This window comes from Balaenoptera borealis, assembly GCF_965194805.1.
Source record: "Balaenoptera borealis genome assembly, chromosome: 10".
NCBI classification, from domain to species: Eukaryota; Metazoa; Chordata; class Mammalia; order Artiodactyla; family Balaenopteridae; genus Balaenoptera; species Balaenoptera borealis.
Window position 1 is genome coordinate 72737120 of NC_138874.1, and position 18217 is coordinate 72755336.

An 18217-nucleotide genomic window follows, 5' to 3' on the forward strand; every position below is an offset into this window, starting at 1 on the left:
GAAAGCAAACTGATGGAACCTTGGCAAAGGAAGAGGTGAATTGGATGAAATGTGCAGTTTATTGAGTTGGATGGTAATAACTCCACCTTGATTCCATCTTTAGGACAGGGAGCAGATTATTTAGTTAGAGTTAAAAGTCTCTATTCAGGACAGACTCTGAGGAGTTCATGCAAGACAACTTGCAGTGAAAAGAATTAACAGAGCTTTCATTTATTCATTAATTCATTTTGTCTGTTTCCATTTGCCTACAGGTAATATTTTTCATTTTTTTAAATTAAACTTTTTATTCTGAGATAATTGTAGGTTCACATGAAATTGTAAGGAATAATATACAGTGTGCACATTACTCAGTTTTCTCCAGTGGATAAACAAATTGTGTACATCCATACCATAAATCTGTAGTACAATATCACACCCAGGATACTGACATTGATGCAGTCAAGACACAGCATTTCCATCACTACAAGGATGCCTCGTGTTGCCCTTTAATAATCATGGCCAATTCCTCCTGCCCCCCCCCTCTTTTACCCCTGGAAACCACTATTCTATTCTTTATATCTATAATTTTTTTCATCATAAGACTGTTATATATATGGAATCATAAGGTATGTTATCTTTTGGTATTGGCATTTTTTACTCCCCATAATTCTCTGGAGATTCTTCCAGGTTTTTGTGTGTATCAATAGTTTCTTTTATTACTGAGTAGTATTCCATGGTAAGGATATACCTAATTTATTTAACCGTTTACCTGCTGAAGGACATCTGGGTTGTTTCAGTTTTTAACTGTTATGAACAAAGGTGCTGTAAATATTTGTGAGCAAGTTTTTTTTTTAATTGAAGTATAGTTGATCTACAATGTCATGTTAATTACTCCTGTACAGCAAAGTGATTCAGTTATACATAAATATACATTCTTTTTTAATATTCTTTTCCATTATGGTTTATCATAGGATACTGAATATAGTTTTCTGTGCTATATAGTGGGACCTTGTTGTTTATCCAGTCTTTATATAAAAGCTTACATCTGCTAACCCCAACCTCTCACTTCATCCCTCCCCCAACCCCCTCTCCCTTAGCAATCACCAGTCTGTTCTCTATGTCTGTGATTCTGTTTCTGTTTCATAGATAGGTTCATTTGTGTGATATTTTAGATTCTACATGTAAGTGATATCACATGGTATTTGTCTTTCCCTTTCTGACTTACTTCACTTAGTATGATAATCTCTACTTGCATTGTAAGCAAGTTTCTATGTGAACATTAGTCTTCATTGTTCCAGGTTGCAGCCCTTAATGGATTAATTCAACTCCATATGGAGTTAAACATTTGGCAGAATTCTCCAGTGATACCATGTGGGCCTGGCGATTTCTTTTGGGGGATTTTAAAATTATGAATTAATTTCCTTAATAGTTATGGGCTAGTCAAACTATTTATTTATATTGGCTAAGCTGTGATAATTTGTCCTTTTCAAGGAATTGGTCCATTTAATCTAAGTTTCCAAATTTATGTGCGTTGAGTTGTTCATAGTATTCCTTTATCACCCTCTCAATTTCTGAAGGATCTATAGTAATATCCCCTGTTGCATTCCTGATATTGGAAATTTGTGTCTTTTCTCTCTAAATTGTCCACTTAGCTAGAGGTTTGTCAATTTTATCGATCTTTCCAAAGCTCTTTGTTTCATTGATTTCCCCATTGATTTTCTGTTTTCAATGTCACTGATTTCTACTCTTATCTTCATTATTTCCAGAAATTTGCTTTGGATTTATTTTGCTCTTCTTTTCCCAGGTTCTTAAGGGGTGAGAGAGCTTAAGCTACTGAGAGTTTTTCTCTTTTCTTTTTAAGCTCCCTCACATGCATTTAGTGCTATGTTTCCCTCTCAGCACTGTTTTCAGCTGTGTCACACAAATTTTGATGTTATATGTTTGTTTTCATTTAGTTCAGTGTATTTTTGATCTCCACTGAGATGTGCTCTTTGACTCATATGATTATTTAGAAGTGTGCTGTTTAGTTTCTGAGTGTTTGGAGATTTCCTTGGTAACCTTCTGTCATTGATTACTAGTTTGATTTTATTGTGGTCAGAGAATACACTATGACTTTAATTCTTTTAAATTGTTGAGTCCAGCTGTAAAGCTTAAGATAGTATCCACCTTGGCATATGTTCTGTGGGCACTTGAAAAGAATGCGTATTCTGCTGTTGAGTCAAGTGTTGTATAAATGTCAGTTAGTTCCTATTAGTTTATGGTGCCCTTGCCCATTTTCTGTCTTATTTTATCATTTTTGAGATGAGTTTTGAAGTTTCCAGTTATAATTACTGATTTGTCTATTTCTCCTTTCAGTTCTGTCATATTTTAGTTTACATATTTTGCAACTCCATTATTTGGCATGCTTAGCATTACTGTGTCTTCTTAGTAGATCAACTTTTTTATCATTAAATAATGTCTCTTTCTGTCTCTGGTAATTAGTTTTGCTCTGAAAAATCTACTTTATCTGCTATTAATATAGTTGCTCCTGCTTTCTTTAACTAATATTTGCATGATAAATATTTTCCATTCTTTTACTTTCAATCTGTCTGTATTGTTATATTATTTGAAATGAATTTCTCATAGACCATATATATTTGACTCATGTTTTTTTTTTAAATGTACTCTGCCAATCTCAGTCTTTTAATTGGTGTATTTTGTCCATTTACAGAATTTCCTTAATTCTATTCCAAATTAAATTGTTGTGAAAACTCATCTGATTGGCAGAAACTAAATGACCCAGACTCCTACCTGCTAGAAAGTTGAAGAGAGCTGCTTTTAACTTTCCAAACTCTGTTTTCCAGACACATACACGAGAAGTTAAAATAGAAGCTGAGTGGGGTGCCTACTCATTTCTCTGAAATGTCCCACCTTCCACTGAGGGATCCCTGGATTGCCCCAATTCCTGGAACTGCAATTTTCATTTTCATATGCTGGTCACAACCTACCTCCTGGGAATCAGAAGGGTGTGGTAAGTTCAAGATGAGCCTCTTTATTTAAAGGTGGCTTAGCTACTGGTTATGCCATTGTAGTTACTCTGTTATGTGTCTGCAGACATGGACTGCTGGGCTGATATTTAGCTGTCTTCAGGTTCTCAGTTTGTTAAGAGCACTTTTCTCTGAGGTAAAGGAGAAGAAGCACTTCATCCATAGGTCACATTTAATTCTGGACTCTGAGGGAGTTTAGCTTCATCGAGCTAATGATAGGTTTAAATAGAATTGATGTACCTGGACTTGAAGGTCCAACCATCTCTGTTTCTGGAGGACAACAATGTTAATATGCACCTGTAGAGGCAGCATCTGTCCTCACAGCTGGAAAGACCTGAGCAGGATATTTAAAGCAACACTAGGTGGGACAGCCAGGAAAACAATGGGAAGGCTGGCGAATTAGCTGGTGGAGTCCAAAGCAATATCAGAGCGAAGTGGAAGAAACAGAATTTAGTTACCAATGTGCAATGACAAGAGATGTCCAAGTCCAGGAGAGTAAACATCAAAGGTAGAGCCCACACACCCATCTATGTAAAGCCAATGAGACCTGAAGATAGACAAGGCAGAAATGTGCTTTCCTGCACTGGGCATTTTGGTTCAAGGCTTTTTATTCCAGTCAAGAGACCCAGGGCTCTGAGTTGTCAACCTGGGGGTAGGAGGAGGGAGTGAAAAAAGGAGAAACCCAAGGGCTCTGGTCTTAGGGTGGAGGGAACTGAAAAAAAGGAGAGAGGTGGTGTATGCTGAAAGCACTCTTAGCTCTGGCCCATCCTCTGCTGTGCAGGTCTCTGCATCTTCTGTAACAGGACCCAAGCTGGTTCCTTCACGCATCAATCATCATCAACTCCTTTATCTTCACATTTGTTTATATGTCATGTGTGAAAAACTGTCTTCCTCTTTAAAGACCAATTTCAGTAATCCCTTGTACATGATTTTTATGTCCTTCTACCATTTTCAGAGAATGTTGCTTGAACCTTTACTAGAGTTCTTATTTATTCCTTATTTAATGTGATATAAAACAGAATGTACTATTATTAGGGCAATAGAAGACTTAGGATCAGGAGAGTGACCTGGAAATGATAAAACTCTGAAAGGGAAAGTAAGACCTGAATAAATGGAGAGATTGATCATATCCTTGAATGGGAAAACAATACTAAAGACATCAATTTTCCTCAAATCCGTGGATGTTTCTTTGTCTCAATAGTAATCTAATTCTTCTCTTGGATTCTCCCGCCACATCATTATTTGTATTAAAATTTACTCAAGTACTGAATCTTTCATATGTTTATGTTTTTCTTTTTTTAATAGGAATTCCATATATATCCTGGAAGTCATTATCAGACATTGTTAATAGTGTTGCAAATACTTTTCCCTGACTGTAACTCTGTCACTTGCCTTTTGTTTATGGTATCTTTGTTTATGATACCTTTTGCCATACAGAAATTTTAAATTTTATGTAACAAAATCTTTTATGAGTTTTCTTTATGATGCCTTGAGTATGTACCTGTTAAGATTTTTCCATCAAAATTTATAAAAAATAATCTCCTATATATACACTTTTATCCCATTGACAGTTTTATGTTTATCTCTTATTCAAGCTAGAACTCACATTTGCATATAGTGTCAAAGAGGGAATTCACTTTATTTTTTTCTTCGAATTGGTTGTTGGTTGTATAGAATTTTGGTTTTTTTTGTTTACTTATTATCATAATGCATCCTTTTCCCCACTGTTTTGATATACTATTTTTGTCATATACTATATATGTATCCATTTCTAGTGTTTTCATGCTCCATTAATTAATTAACAATTCTTCCATCAATATTGTTTCAAAATACATTTGGAAACCTGGGATGGATGGCAAGCCTTTCTTTGTAACTATTCTTAAAGTTTTATTGTTTATACTTATATGTTTTCTATGCTAGAGGAATTTTAGCTTGTTGAGTTTCATAAAACATCCTGTGGGAATCTTGATTTGAGTGTTTTGCATCTACTAATTAATTTGATGGAACTGATGATTTTACAGTGTGCAACATTCTCACCTAGAAACAAAGATGATTTGTCTTTCATTGATCCAGTCTTTTATAGCCTTCAGTAACATATGGTTGTTTTATTTATATGTGCCATATGCATTTCTTACTAGTAGTATTTAGGAATCTTATGGGCTTGTGCAATTTTTAAAAATAATTTTTTCTATTTTTTTAATTAAAGAGGTCTTGATTTCTGTGATGTTCTTATTATTAATCACCCACTGCACTGAATTCTATTATGGTTTTAATATTTAGTTGTTCCTCTTGTTATTCTTGGTATATAATCCTTTCAATCTGCAAATATAATTTTTTCTCTCATTTCCAAAATTACATTTTTATTTTTCTTGCCTTACTGCATTAGCTGAAACTTCTGTGCAATGCCACGTAGTAGCAGTGATTATAGGCTTGTCTTATTTGTGATTTTGTTATATTTTCTAACACCTAGAAAAGGAACAAATATTCAATAATTTTAGTTCTATTTATATCTCAGTTGCCACCCCTTGCCTGTTTTCAGCCTGTTTATAAAATAAGGGGCTTGCATTCACTGAGCTCTTATTTCCCTTTCAGTTTGTATATCCTTTTAATATGTTATGTAATGGATCGGCATGAGACCAAAGATCAGCTTTTGAAAACAAAAACTAAAATGAAATAAATGCTTATTGATTTATAATGAAAGGGAGTCTAATTGATAGTTAGACTACAATTTCCCTAACAAGATTTGAGAAGTTAAGGGGAACTACACCTGGAGATGCTAAAGTCCAAAGAGAGGTTTTAACTTTTCTTGAACGCTCAGATACCAGAGAAACTGAATGTTTGGAACAAGAGTCCCACCCCCCCCCCCAAATTCAGTGTGCTAAATTAGCCAAAAATGATGCATACTTGCTTGCCACAAGCACTCATGCCCAATCTACCTTCCTTGACATTTCCCTCATCAAGTCTCTTATAGTAATGGACAGAGTGAGAATAGAAATTGGAGAGAATTTGATGGTTGTGCTAATAAAACATAGGAGAGTGAGGGATGCAGCACTAGGTTAGCCTTCAATCCATGCCTTCTGAAAGTCAACCATAATTCTTTGGCCAAATTATCAGAACAAGAATCCTAAGGGGTGTTAGAGAAAATGGAGTAGATCAGAGAGTTATGGGGCCTCTGTCCACTCAGGATAAAGCTAAGGGGCCTTGTGGAAGACAGTGATGGATTCAAGCCATATGAAAAAGCACATATCAAGTACATCGACCTCATCCCTATCTTTGGAGGATGTACGTAATTGATAGAGTGTTTAAATTAGACAAGTGGCTCAGTCAATTTAGAATAAGGGACAGGAAACACATGTTTCTTTTGCATTAAACTGAACTTCACCAGAGCAGAAATGCTTATGATCTCCTGAGTTATAGAGCTTGAGTTCTCCATCAAAGTGCTCCTAATTACAGGGATTGCACTTTTCCACAAAGGTGATCCATTATGGAGCATGCTGTCTCCATAAAGACCAAGAATACACTATGCAGCTCACGGTAAGTGGTAATTTATATCGTTGTTTATAGGAAGAAAGAGCAACAACGAGCAGGAGAGTGAGGATGAGAGCAAGAGAATGAGAGAGAAAGAAACCCGAAGAAAGGACATTTTAGTGAAGGTGGAAAGGGACAGGAAAAAGGATTGGAACATACTATGGAAGTGACATCAGCCTTCTGTTCAAAGGAGCTGAGCTGTGAGGTGAGGAAAGAGGGAACTGTAGAGAGTTGAGTAAGTTCAGTTTTCTTTAAATTCCCTACACCTGGGTAGGTGACCAAAGTGAATGCTCTGGGAGTCAAGGGTATAGATCTCTCTTAGGGCCTTTTTGTGAGAAGCAGAACAGTTCACTGAAATACATTTTGCCAATGGCTAGTTCCTTGAGAATCAAGTGCCCAAATTCCAAATTACAGAAGGACCCGCTCCTTGATTTATTGTGGATTTTGCTGCAAGGTTTAGTCCCTCTGCATTTGCACACATCATTTTATATATGAGTGGGTGGGCTTTCCCTTAAATGCAGTTTACCATCATGCCCCCTTTGTGGATCTATGTCCTGACCCTGTAATTGGCACTGCCTTGGCCAAGGCTTCTGCCCCTGTGTCTCCTTCTGTCAGCAAAGCAGCTGCAACAGCCTGCTTCACCATGTTTAAGATATTCATCTGATGTGTATTATAAATTGGCTTCTGGCAAATTGATTTTCAGTGAATTGACCAACAGCCCTTCCTTTACAACTGCCAAGATATGGAAGCAATCTAAGTGTCCATCAACAGATGAATGGATAAAGAAGATGTGATGCACACACACACACACACACACACACACACACAATGGAATACTACTCAGCCGTAAAAATATTAAATTTTGCCATTTGCTACAACATGGATGGACTGGACAGTATTGTGCTATGTGAAACAAGTCAGCCTGAGAAAGACAAATACTGTATGATACCACTTGCACGTGGAATCTAAAAAATAAAACAAACTAGTAAATATGACAAAAAGGAAACAGACTCACAGATAAAGAGAACAAACTAGTGGTTACCAGTGGGGAGAGGAAAGTGGGGAGGGGCAATATAGGGACAGGGGATTAAGAGGTACAAACTGTTATGTATAAAACAAGTTATAAGGATATATCGTACAACACAGGGAATATAGCCAATGTTTTATAACTACAAATGGAGTATAAAAATTGTGAATCACTATATTGTACACCTATAACATATAATATTGTACATCAACTATACTTCACTTTAAAAAAATTTAAAAAATTTTAAAAACTGGTGAAGGCAGTCCTTCCCAGCTTAAGATATGATTTAACTTTGAGAATTTAGCATGTGAAAGAGACTTAGAAGCTCTGGGATCAACTCCTAGTTCTTACGCTTAGGATTAGGAAAAAAAAAAAAAATCAGAGCCTCAGTTTATTTGTCCTAAAGTGGGAATGCTACTCTTGTCCTAGATGATGATTGTTTAGATCAGCGGTCCCCAACATTTTTGGTACCAGGGACCAGTTTTGTCGAAGACAATTTTTCTCCAGATGGGGCTGGGGGGCGTGGGGCGTGGGTGAGTGGGCATGGCTCAGGCAGTTACGCAAGCAATGGGGAGCCATGGCGAGCGGCAGATGAAGCTTTGCTCACTTGCCCGCCACTCACCTCCAGCTGTGCGGCCCGGTTCCTAGCAGGCCGCAGACCCGTACCAGTCTGTGGCCCCGGGGGTTGGGGACCACTGGTTTAGATTAATCCATTCAGCCAGTATCTCCGGGGGGCTCCCATGACCCAGGCGCTGTGCTAGTGAAGACTGCATCACTGTCTCTGTCTTCATGCATGAAACAGCTGGTGGGAGGGATGGATGTGAAATAACTACGGGGGTGGGAAGCACAGACTGTGTGTGAACTTGGAGCTGGTCTGGTTTGAAGATGCAGTGAAGGCAGGAGTTTGGCTCATCAGAAATTTTGAAAGACGGGCTCTGTGGCTGAAGCACAGTGAGCCAGGATGGAAATGTGAGCGCAGTGACACACGTGCAAGAGGTCTGTATGCTACTCTCATTGCTCCTGCCACACATCCTGCCTCTCTCTGCTGCTCCCAAGGCTCCCCTTTTACTTCTGCTCCTTCTTCCTAATATTTCAGGGATCTGGGGGCAGCGAGACTGGTGTTTTGGTTTCTCTTGATCCTCACACAGCCTGGAGATTTCTTCCTTCCCAGCAGGTCCCTCGCTCAGCAGCATCAGGCCTGGCCCTGGATGGAGGGCATGTCCACTTTACGGACCACAGCAAGAACCTGGGTGGCAACTCATTAAATGGCTGTTCTGCCACCTGTCTGCGTAGGCTTAGCAGACAATGACATAGGCATCTGGCAAAGGCATTTGGCCATCACACTCTATTTCAAAGTATCAACTTGACCCTTCCCTTCACAGCTCCTCTCCTGCAGCAGACGGCTGGAGCTGAGAGAAACTCTGTGTTGTCTCCTCTGCTGAGCCATCACCCTTCTCTGAGACAGGCCTGTCTGGTCCCCATGGCTCTGTATGCATACTAAGAACAGAGCCAGGCGTTGGCCTCCCTGGGGCCTCTCCTGAGAACCTCTTGGGGTTTCAGTATGGGTCCTCTGCCTCCCCCTCCACTGTTTTCCAGGATCCAACCAGCCCTGAACAAATGCTTCTCCTCTGCAAAAAAGAATCCCCAGGCCTCATGTGGTTTTAGCACAGTGAGGAATGATGATTTGGGATAGTTACAGGCTGAGCATCCTTTGTTCCCCATGGCTCTCCTCCTCCAAACCCTGAAACGTGAGGAGGCCCCTCAGCTGCCCAGCACGGCTGTCTATTGATGGGAAGCTTCTCTTGGCCCTGGAAGACAGCAAGGGTCTCTGCCAAGGGACTTGGTTTATTTATCTAGCTGGACTCCATCTCTTAGCATTCAGCTCATAGAGGAAAAGGCATCACAGCTAAAAGTAGCTCCAACCTTCCTGTGAAGACAATGAACAGAGAAAGAACAGATATTCACTGAGCCCCGAACTCCCCTTGGTGTTGTCTGCAAGGCTGTGGAGCAGCGGGGGGAGCTCAAGGGTTAGAGACGGGAATCCCACACTCACCCAGAATCACAGCACGGGAGGCACCAAGGTCACGGCAGCCAGCCCTCTCTTCTTCCGGGAAGACAGTGGCTTTTGTTGGTGTGATTATGGAACCTAAACTCTGATTTCCATTCATTGTTCTAATCTGTCTTCCCTACCCAGACCCACTGCCAACAACGTAGGTTATTTCCACACCTTTGAATAGTAACACACATTTAATCGAGATACATTTTACATACATGTAAGATGTACTATAGTTGCAAAGGAACACTATCTGTTTCGTGTTGTACAATCAGTATTTCAGCAAGACCTGCCATCAAATAATTGCTCATTTAGTAATAATCTCATGTGTTGACTGAGATGAGAAATGGATGTTCACATGGATGAAGTGACTTGTCCAGGCTGGTAAGTGATGGGATTGGAAATTCATTCAACCACACCTAGAAGGGTCTACTCCCTTTGTAAAAGGATCATTAGACCAGTGACAGAGAGGCTGCACCTGAGCCAAGCAGCAGGGAGAGAGCCTGAGCTCTGATGGGGGATGACATCATGCTCCTCTGCTCCCCATGCCTGGAGGACCCCCAAGTCTGAGCTGACACCGTCTCATCAGGGTGGGGCTCCCTTTGGTTTCCCAATTGCTTCATCTGATCTTGTGCCGCTTCCTGGGAGCTTTCCCTGGACCCCTGGAACCCTGGTCAGAAAGCCATGGCCTGTCAGACTTGTGGACTGATGGGATTATTGCTCCCGCAGTGCACAGACCCTGGAGGGGATGGCCACACGGACTCAGGGGGCTCTGCCCCTGCACACGCACGGGCGGACATGGCTCTGCCGGGAAAGGAGAGGGTGCCGTGTTTGTACAAGCAGCCCTGTGCGCTGTGTTGGAGCTTGCTGCTCACCTTCGTGGGTCAGGCCTTCTCTCCCACTCAGGCTTCAGGTGTCAAATGAAGGGGCGCAGCTGATGGCCTTTACCATTTTTTTACCTCTGACATTCTGTGATTTATAAAGTTTTAAATTTGCTACACAGCAGTTAAAATAAGACAGTCAACATTTATATTTATCTTTTTGCTGCCTTTGGGAGGGGGTAGGTCATTTGAGCCACTTTTTTTTTTAATTCACATTAAAAAAAAAACTGGATATTCCAATACAGGAAAGTTTTCTCTTCTTTTTTTTTCCTCCCTTCTCCCTAATGGTCAAAGTTTGGCCAGTTTCCTCTTTCCTCTGCGGTCCTGGTCTCCTGGAGATGTAGGCCTGGGTCCTTGTCCATCCTTGTACATTCCCTCCCTTCTTCCCTCAGGAAGGAGCGTTCAGTTCTCCTTGAACTCAGATCTCAGCACAGATGCTTCCTCCAGGAAGGGCAGATCGGGGGCGTTTTCTGTTAGTAGCTCAGCCACAGGGAGGCTATCACTGACCGGATCTGAGGGAGAAGATCCACCCAAAGATAGTCATTATAGCCAGTTATACCTTTGGTCTTATTTATACAATCTAATTTTATGACTTGTATTTAATAGACTGTACCAAGGGAAAAGCAGTAGAGTATAGTAGTTAAGGGCATGGGCTCTTGGGTTCAAATTCCATCTCTCTTTTAAATAAATTTATTTATTTATTTATATTTGGCTGCGTTGGGTCTTTGTTGCTGTGCGTAGGCTTTCTCTAGTTGCTGTGAGCGGGGACTACTCTTCGTTGTAGTGTGTGGACTTTCTCATTGCGGTGGCTTCTCTTGCTGCAGAGCACGGGCTCTAGGTGCTCAGGCTTCAGTAGTTGTGGCACGTGGGCTCAGTAGTTGTGGCTTGTGGGCTCTAGAGCACAGGCTCAGTAGTTGTGGCACACGGGCTTAGTCGCTCCGCGGCATGTGGGATCTTCCTGGACCAGGGCTCGAACCCATGTTACCTTCATTGGCAGGCGGATTCTTAACCACTGTGCCACCAGGGAAGTCCCCAGATTCCATCTCTTAAAGCTGCTAGAAGAGCCACCATGAGAAAGTCACTTACTGTTCCTAAGTCTAGGTTTTGTCTTCTTTAAAACTCATAACTCATGGAACTCTGAAAATTCAAATGATTTAATATTAATAAAGTGTTTAGAATAGCGCTTGGCCTGGAGTAAATGCTCTCTCAGCTATTATTGTTGTTTTACTCTCTTCTCAAATTTTGCAACATTTCTTAAATTTTGGTTGTTTTTTCTTTTTTTTCTTTTTCGTCTCAGAATGTTTTGGAAGTTCTACCTTTTATTAAGGCTGCTTATTTTTAGTTAGTATACATCTGTTTAATATAAAGTGCACTGTGAATTTTCCTTTTAATTAAATAATAATTAATCTCAAGACACAAATTTGTGGTTTAAAGATGCTTTGAATACTACTGAAATAACAACAAAATCTAAAAAGGGAAAGGAGCGAAAATGAGCAACTTTAATGAAACAACAAATTGCCACAACTGCAAACCAGAAATGGGGTAAAATATCTGCTAAATACCATGCCTTTGGGCCAACACGAGATGAAGACTGCTCATGCGAGAGCCTCCACACACCTCCTGGGACCATGGGCCGTATGGTACGCGAGACCTCACAATTGTTATTACCACCTTGAAGTTGCCTACAATGAACCTTAGACTAGCAATAATCTAATCCATGGATGGTTTAACTATAGGAACACTTGGTCACAGCTGACCCCACTCATCTGCACAGATACTTTGAAATCTGCGGAATCCTGCAGGAGGTCAAGGAGGTTACCTTGTGTTCCTTGCTGCTGATGCACTGGCTAGTAAAATCCCAGTGCTCCACTTTAAGGACTTCCTTTATGTGATGAAAGAAAATCCAACACATTGCCTTTCTTTTTGACAGTTCACTGCAGTTGAGATGTGTTTGTAAGGGATCAATTTAATGCGTCCTTTGTCTTTGCAGGGAGTGTTTTCTTGGTGCCGCTTTCCTAAGTGGAGTTGCTTCCTGCAGACTGTGGCTTGTAGTTCCAGAGCAGAGAAGATGTTATTGTCTTTCATTGAAATGAATGGATGTCCCTCTGGGAGTCTGGATATTATCAAAATGAAAAAGGTTCGACATTTCTTTTAGGAGTAGTAAATCGGGTCCTTTGTGAGGTGTACATTCAATCTCCTTACCAATCTTTCTTCTAGAAGTAGCTAAGCCAGAGTGAAGCCTTTGTCTTAGCTACTGTGGATGGAGGTGGGGAAGGAGGCCTGTGTCACCCAGGCCCCTCCTCCAGGGCCAGAGACCCACTGGCTCCCATTTGGCTTCCAAGTGCCCAGGCATCCGGGGCTGCCCCTTACCTCCAGAGACCCTCACACCCCTTCCCATCCTCTCAGGAGCTGACTGGCTTCCTGTTGCCTCATCTCCACATTTCAATGCTTTGGGGTCTTCTCTGCTCCGTTTTACTAGGAATAAGTGAGGCCTTATCTGGTGAGCTGGGCCATGTTGATGCTTTGCCTTCTTGTATATTCTCCCATCTTAGGCAACATGCCTGGACCAACCATGACACTTTTCTTTAGGAGGGTCTTCCAATGCCTTCAGGAGACCCATGACTAGGAGTTAAATTTGTGTTAATTGTAGAGACAAAATTAACAGTGATAACATAAAATATTTTTCATTCAGAAGTTAATTGGGTAAATAGCAGGTAGTGAATGTTTTGGAGTTTGGGTGTCTTACAGCTTCATTGGGAGCCAACATCATGTTGCTAAGAAGGCAAATCTGGACTGCATTAGTGGAGAAATGGAGTGTGGATCAGAGAAAGAGAGAGTTCTGCTGTCCTCTGTGCTGGCTACTTGGTCTGGAACTTCATATTTTAACTGTCCATTGCATAACAGGAAGAACCTTGAAAATAAATGTTAGGAGGTGCCTAACATCTTGAGGAATCAGAAACCATGTTGTATAGAGAAGTGTGAAAAAACTGTGTAATCCGAGAGCACTGTCTAATCTGAAAAAAAGAGGAGACTTGAGAGAAAAACGATGACTGTCTCCAGATGTTTAAAGAACTACAATGTGGTAGAGAAAACAAACTGGTTCTGTGTAGTCACCATAGGGTAGAACTTTGATCTGTAGGTAGAAGTTGCAGGGGACAGATTTCATTTCATTCTGTTTTAGCAACCCCAGGGGCAGCCATGTGGGAAAGCAGTCACCATGTCACCCTGGGTGCCCGAGCCAAGGCTGGCTCCCTTTTTCCAGGAGCTTGGTGGGTACACACTGGGTCTCTCACCTCTGAGCATGAGTAATTCTACAGGTTAGGAGTGAGAGGCTATGGCGCCTCACCGATGGCTCTGAGGCACGGAAGGAGGGCAGCAAAGCCACGCTGTGCTCACGGAGGGTGCTGGGCCTGGCCATGGCCGGCAGGGGATGTTTGTTCAGCTTTCATTCTCAAGCTGATGAACCAGGCCTGGAGTTTCACCTGCAGCTGCTCCTGCACTCTTAACATCTGAAGGGAAGGCTCCAATCCCGACTAGACAGTCCCATTCATGCCCTGAAGACAAGGGTGAGGGTGACCCACATTGGGTTGGCCTGAGGATGAAAGGCAAGGGCTGGAGCTCTGAGTCCGGGGCTGGGCTATAGACATGCTGTGCGGGGCCTTCTCTTTCCTGGTGTTCTTCCCTGTCTGTGAAGCCCATTACCATGAACATCTCAGGCGCTGTCTTTCTCAGAAGGTTAAAAGTTCGGCTGGTGCCGTAGGAAGCAGCTCCAGGGTTTACCTAAGTCCAGTGGAATCGTTTGCCTTGCCCCCATCCAGTTAAAGGGTGCTTGGGCCACTGGGTTTGAGTTGGCCCTTGTCCGCCTATACTAATGAGAGATTCATCAGGAAACTGGCAAACTAGTTTGGTGTCACTGAGCAGGGCTTTTGGGGCTGACACTTACACCACAGCATTGTAAGTACTTACGGCCTTTTCACGTGGACACTCAGGGATAAGAATCCTTTCCCATGCCTGAAACATACAGATTCTATTTGTTATAGGAAAGAGAAAAGCAGAAATAAAGGGAAACTGATGTAAAATTTACTAAGAAAATCAAGTTCCAAGGGAATCCTGAGGTTGGATCTCATTCTTTCCAATTAATCTATACTTTTTCTTTCCTTACATTTGTAAACTTATATCTTAATATAATTTTATATTGATATTATATTGATTATATTGATTGATAGTTGCAATCCTGAAGTAGTCACTGGCACCATGCAAAGCCCGGACCATCGTCAGGAAAAGCCCTTCCCTAAGAGGAGAGAGACCTGCATAAGACCTAATTCCGGGAATGGGGTTGAGGTTATAGCAGGAAGGACAGTCCCACAATAGTGGGCTGGGAACAAGCTGGCCTCTGGCGAGCAGAATCCAGCCAGAGCAGCGGTATGTCAGGCTGGCCTGATCTGGTGTGCGGCTCAGCTCTGATGCTCCGTCCAGAGTCCCGATTCAGGATCGTGTTCTTGATTTGCTGCCAGGCTAGTCTCGGGTAAAAGCTGGCCTAGAAGGGCAATGTTCCAGCCTTGGCCCCAGCTCCAGAGGCTGTCCCTTCCCTTCTGACCCGTATTCACTCCTGTTTGCAGATCTGCTCTGTCCAGACTGGCTGGGCTGGAAGCACTTAAGAAGAAGAGGTCTCAGCTGGACTCATTCGCTCCTTCCAGCGCTCAGAGAGCTGGAAGTCTGCTCCCGCCCCGAAGTCAGTCTGCCTCTTGGCAGCTCAGCTGGAGGGGGATGTCCAGGCAGCGGGGTGGTGCTGGCAGGGGTGGCGATTAGGCTTAACTAAATACTCTAGGGTGGGGCCCTAAACACGGGGGAGAGAGCAGGACTGGAACGTGAGGCCGGCGGGGGGTGGGGGGGGATGGCTTACCCTGCCCCGGTTTGGTTTCTCATTTGCCAGGCCTGTAACTGAGGAGCTGGCTGCTATCGGGTAGCATTAATTAACATCCAAGGTCACCACCCATCTTCTCAGCACTGTGTCTCCTTCTCCACACTTGGGCAAACCCAATGCCCACAAATTGGCACCAAGTCTGTACTCACAGGTTGATTTTAGACCTGGGGGGCAAGATTGATGGCTAGTCTGGAAAGGGATGAACTCCTGGCTGGGTGCGGGGCTTCTCCTGAAAGCAGGATATCCTGGGAATTCAGCTCCAAGGAGCTTTGGGGCCATGCAGAAAGAACAGAGAAGCAGAAACAACTGGGGATGTATTTATGGACCAGTGCAGCCCACTGCAAATGGTTGGACAGTGCCTCTGGAAAAACACATAGAGGTCCCCACGTAGAGGTGAGCATTGCGATTTTTTTGTACTAAAATTTGCTTTATGTCTTGGGAAAAGAACCTCAAGCTTCTTCAATCCCCTTCTATCATGTATCCTTGGTAGCTCTGGGAGATATTTTCCCTATTAAGCAAGCCAACAGCTGCTGATTTTGGCTACAGTTTGCCTTGCTCAGTTCTTGGGAGGAAAGAAGATGCTCAGCTGTCCTCAAATCTACCAGTGGAAATCAAAATAAAAACACAGATGGGCCTGGAGGATGGAAACCCCAAGGGACGCCGTGGGTTCCCGTTCTCAGCAGAAAGCTGCAACACCCAGTGATTATAGATTCTCCTCCTGCCGGGCCTGGGGCTGCATGGTGTTCCTCAGGGCTACTCCCACCTGACATTTCAGGATAAGAGACGTAGGTAGAGTGGCAGGTTTCAATGAGGGGACAGTGAGCAAGGCACTGGGCATTTCCTGTTCACCAAAATATTTCATCCATCATCACATTACCAGTTCTACCATAAGTGACTCATTTCTTTGGGTGTCAGTTTCTCCACTCCTGGGTTCTGATTTGAACCAACTAAAACAGCAGTTAACATTTGTGTTACTGTTTACTATATGCCAGGCACTAGTGTACAGATTTGCAAGGTTACACTTAATCCTCACCTAATTCTTATGCTGTACCCATTTTTCTGATTAGAAAGTTGAGTAGCAGAGAAGACACATAATTTACTCAAAGTAAGAGAGTTAGTAATTGGCATTGCTGGTTAGTCCACTACCCAAAATACATGAAATATTGAATATTTAAATACCAGAATAGACTGCCTTCCTGGGAAGACTGATGCCATTCATTCAATATCTATCTATCTATATCATATCTACATCTATATCTCTCTCTCTACATATCTATACCTATCTATCTGGCAAACCTAACTCAGAAGTTATATATGTCCATCTATTCCACAGTCAAGGAAACAAATGCAAAGATGTTCACACAACCAAGAACCTCCAAACACTGGAAGAAAATCAACATCATCAGAAGGACATGTCAAATTACTTTGAAACTGCAGTGAAATTACAAATTACATGAAAAAGATATTACTTCAGGAAGCAAAGTTTAAAGCATCAAAACAAGAATAATTTAGAATAAGTATAATTCTTTAGAATAAGTATAATTAATGTTATCAAATGATATAATAATGCAAAATTGAGAGTATTTTCTAAATAAATTAATTCAAAACTCTTAGACATCTGGAGAAAAGAAAATAAGGTCAAAGAAATTAAAAAGTGGGTTAAAGAGCAGAATTAATGTAGCTGAAAATTGAATTTGTAAGCTGGAGGATGTCAACAAAGAATTCTTCCAAAATATAGCCCCAAAGATAAGAAAATGGAAAGTATTAAAGGAGCATGGTGAGACAGAGAGGGCTTATCATATTGTTCCAAATTCTGCCTAATTCAATTGGCAAGCGGAAAAAAATAACAAAACAGAATTGAAGGGAGGAATAAATAACAGAAGACAAAATTTTCAGAAATGAAGACATAAGTCCTCAAATCCAAACAGACCACTGGGTGTTAGGTAGGACAAATGTAACAGACAAGCCACATGTACACATCGTGATGACGTTTCAGAAAAAGAGTGTCCTAAAGTCTAATAAAGCAAAATAATAGAGATTGTAATTTCTCTATAAAGGAAAAAGAATCAGATTGGAATTATATTTCTCAAAAGCAAGAGAGGATTTCTGAAAGCAATAGAGCAATATCTTCAAAACTGTTGCCATGTTAAATTGAAGAAGACTTGGAATATAGGGAGTAGTGGTCAGCCAAAGAAATAGTTAATTATTAATTCTAAAAAGTATTAACTTTTAAAATAATTAATGACAACTAATAAAAACCTGAACCCATAATTCTAAATGATTTTAGGACAGTTCAGATCATGGAACAAGGGAAAAGCTTTACATTTAAGAACTTTTAACAACATTTTTCTCCAGCTTTTTGAACAAGGGACTCACATTTTCATTTTGCACTTGGTGCCACAATTTATATAGCCACCTCTGTCACCCAAAGAGGACACTTGAGATTTCTTTTGCTAAAGAAACTGGAACAAAGAGAGTCTGTATTTGGAGACAGGCAAATAAGAAAATTGGGTGCGAAAAAGGAAAATTAAGTTAGTTGCTAACTGATTTAGAGACATCCTTAGTCTTCCATCTCCAACATGGGAGATTGTAGGGTCTTTTTCTGGAACAACTGAACCACTCAGAGGAAAGAACTACACGTCCTGGCGTTTGAAGGTCACTAATATTGTTGGTGGCCCATTCCACCAACATACACTAAACTATTCAATATATAAGTTCTTCCATGCACAGACGGCCAATTCCAAAACATTTTCATCCCCTCCAAACATGACCCTGTATCCAGGGCTTAATGCCCTCACT

General features: G+C 41.5%; 1 protein-coding gene across 1 annotated transcript in view; it reads left to right on the forward strand.

Moving 5' to 3' along the window:
• The window catches only part of LOC309604697 (uncharacterized protein), a 95786-nt gene that overhangs the window by 49412 nt on the left and 28157 nt on the right, over positions 1-18217 (forward strand). The window lies entirely within an intron of this gene.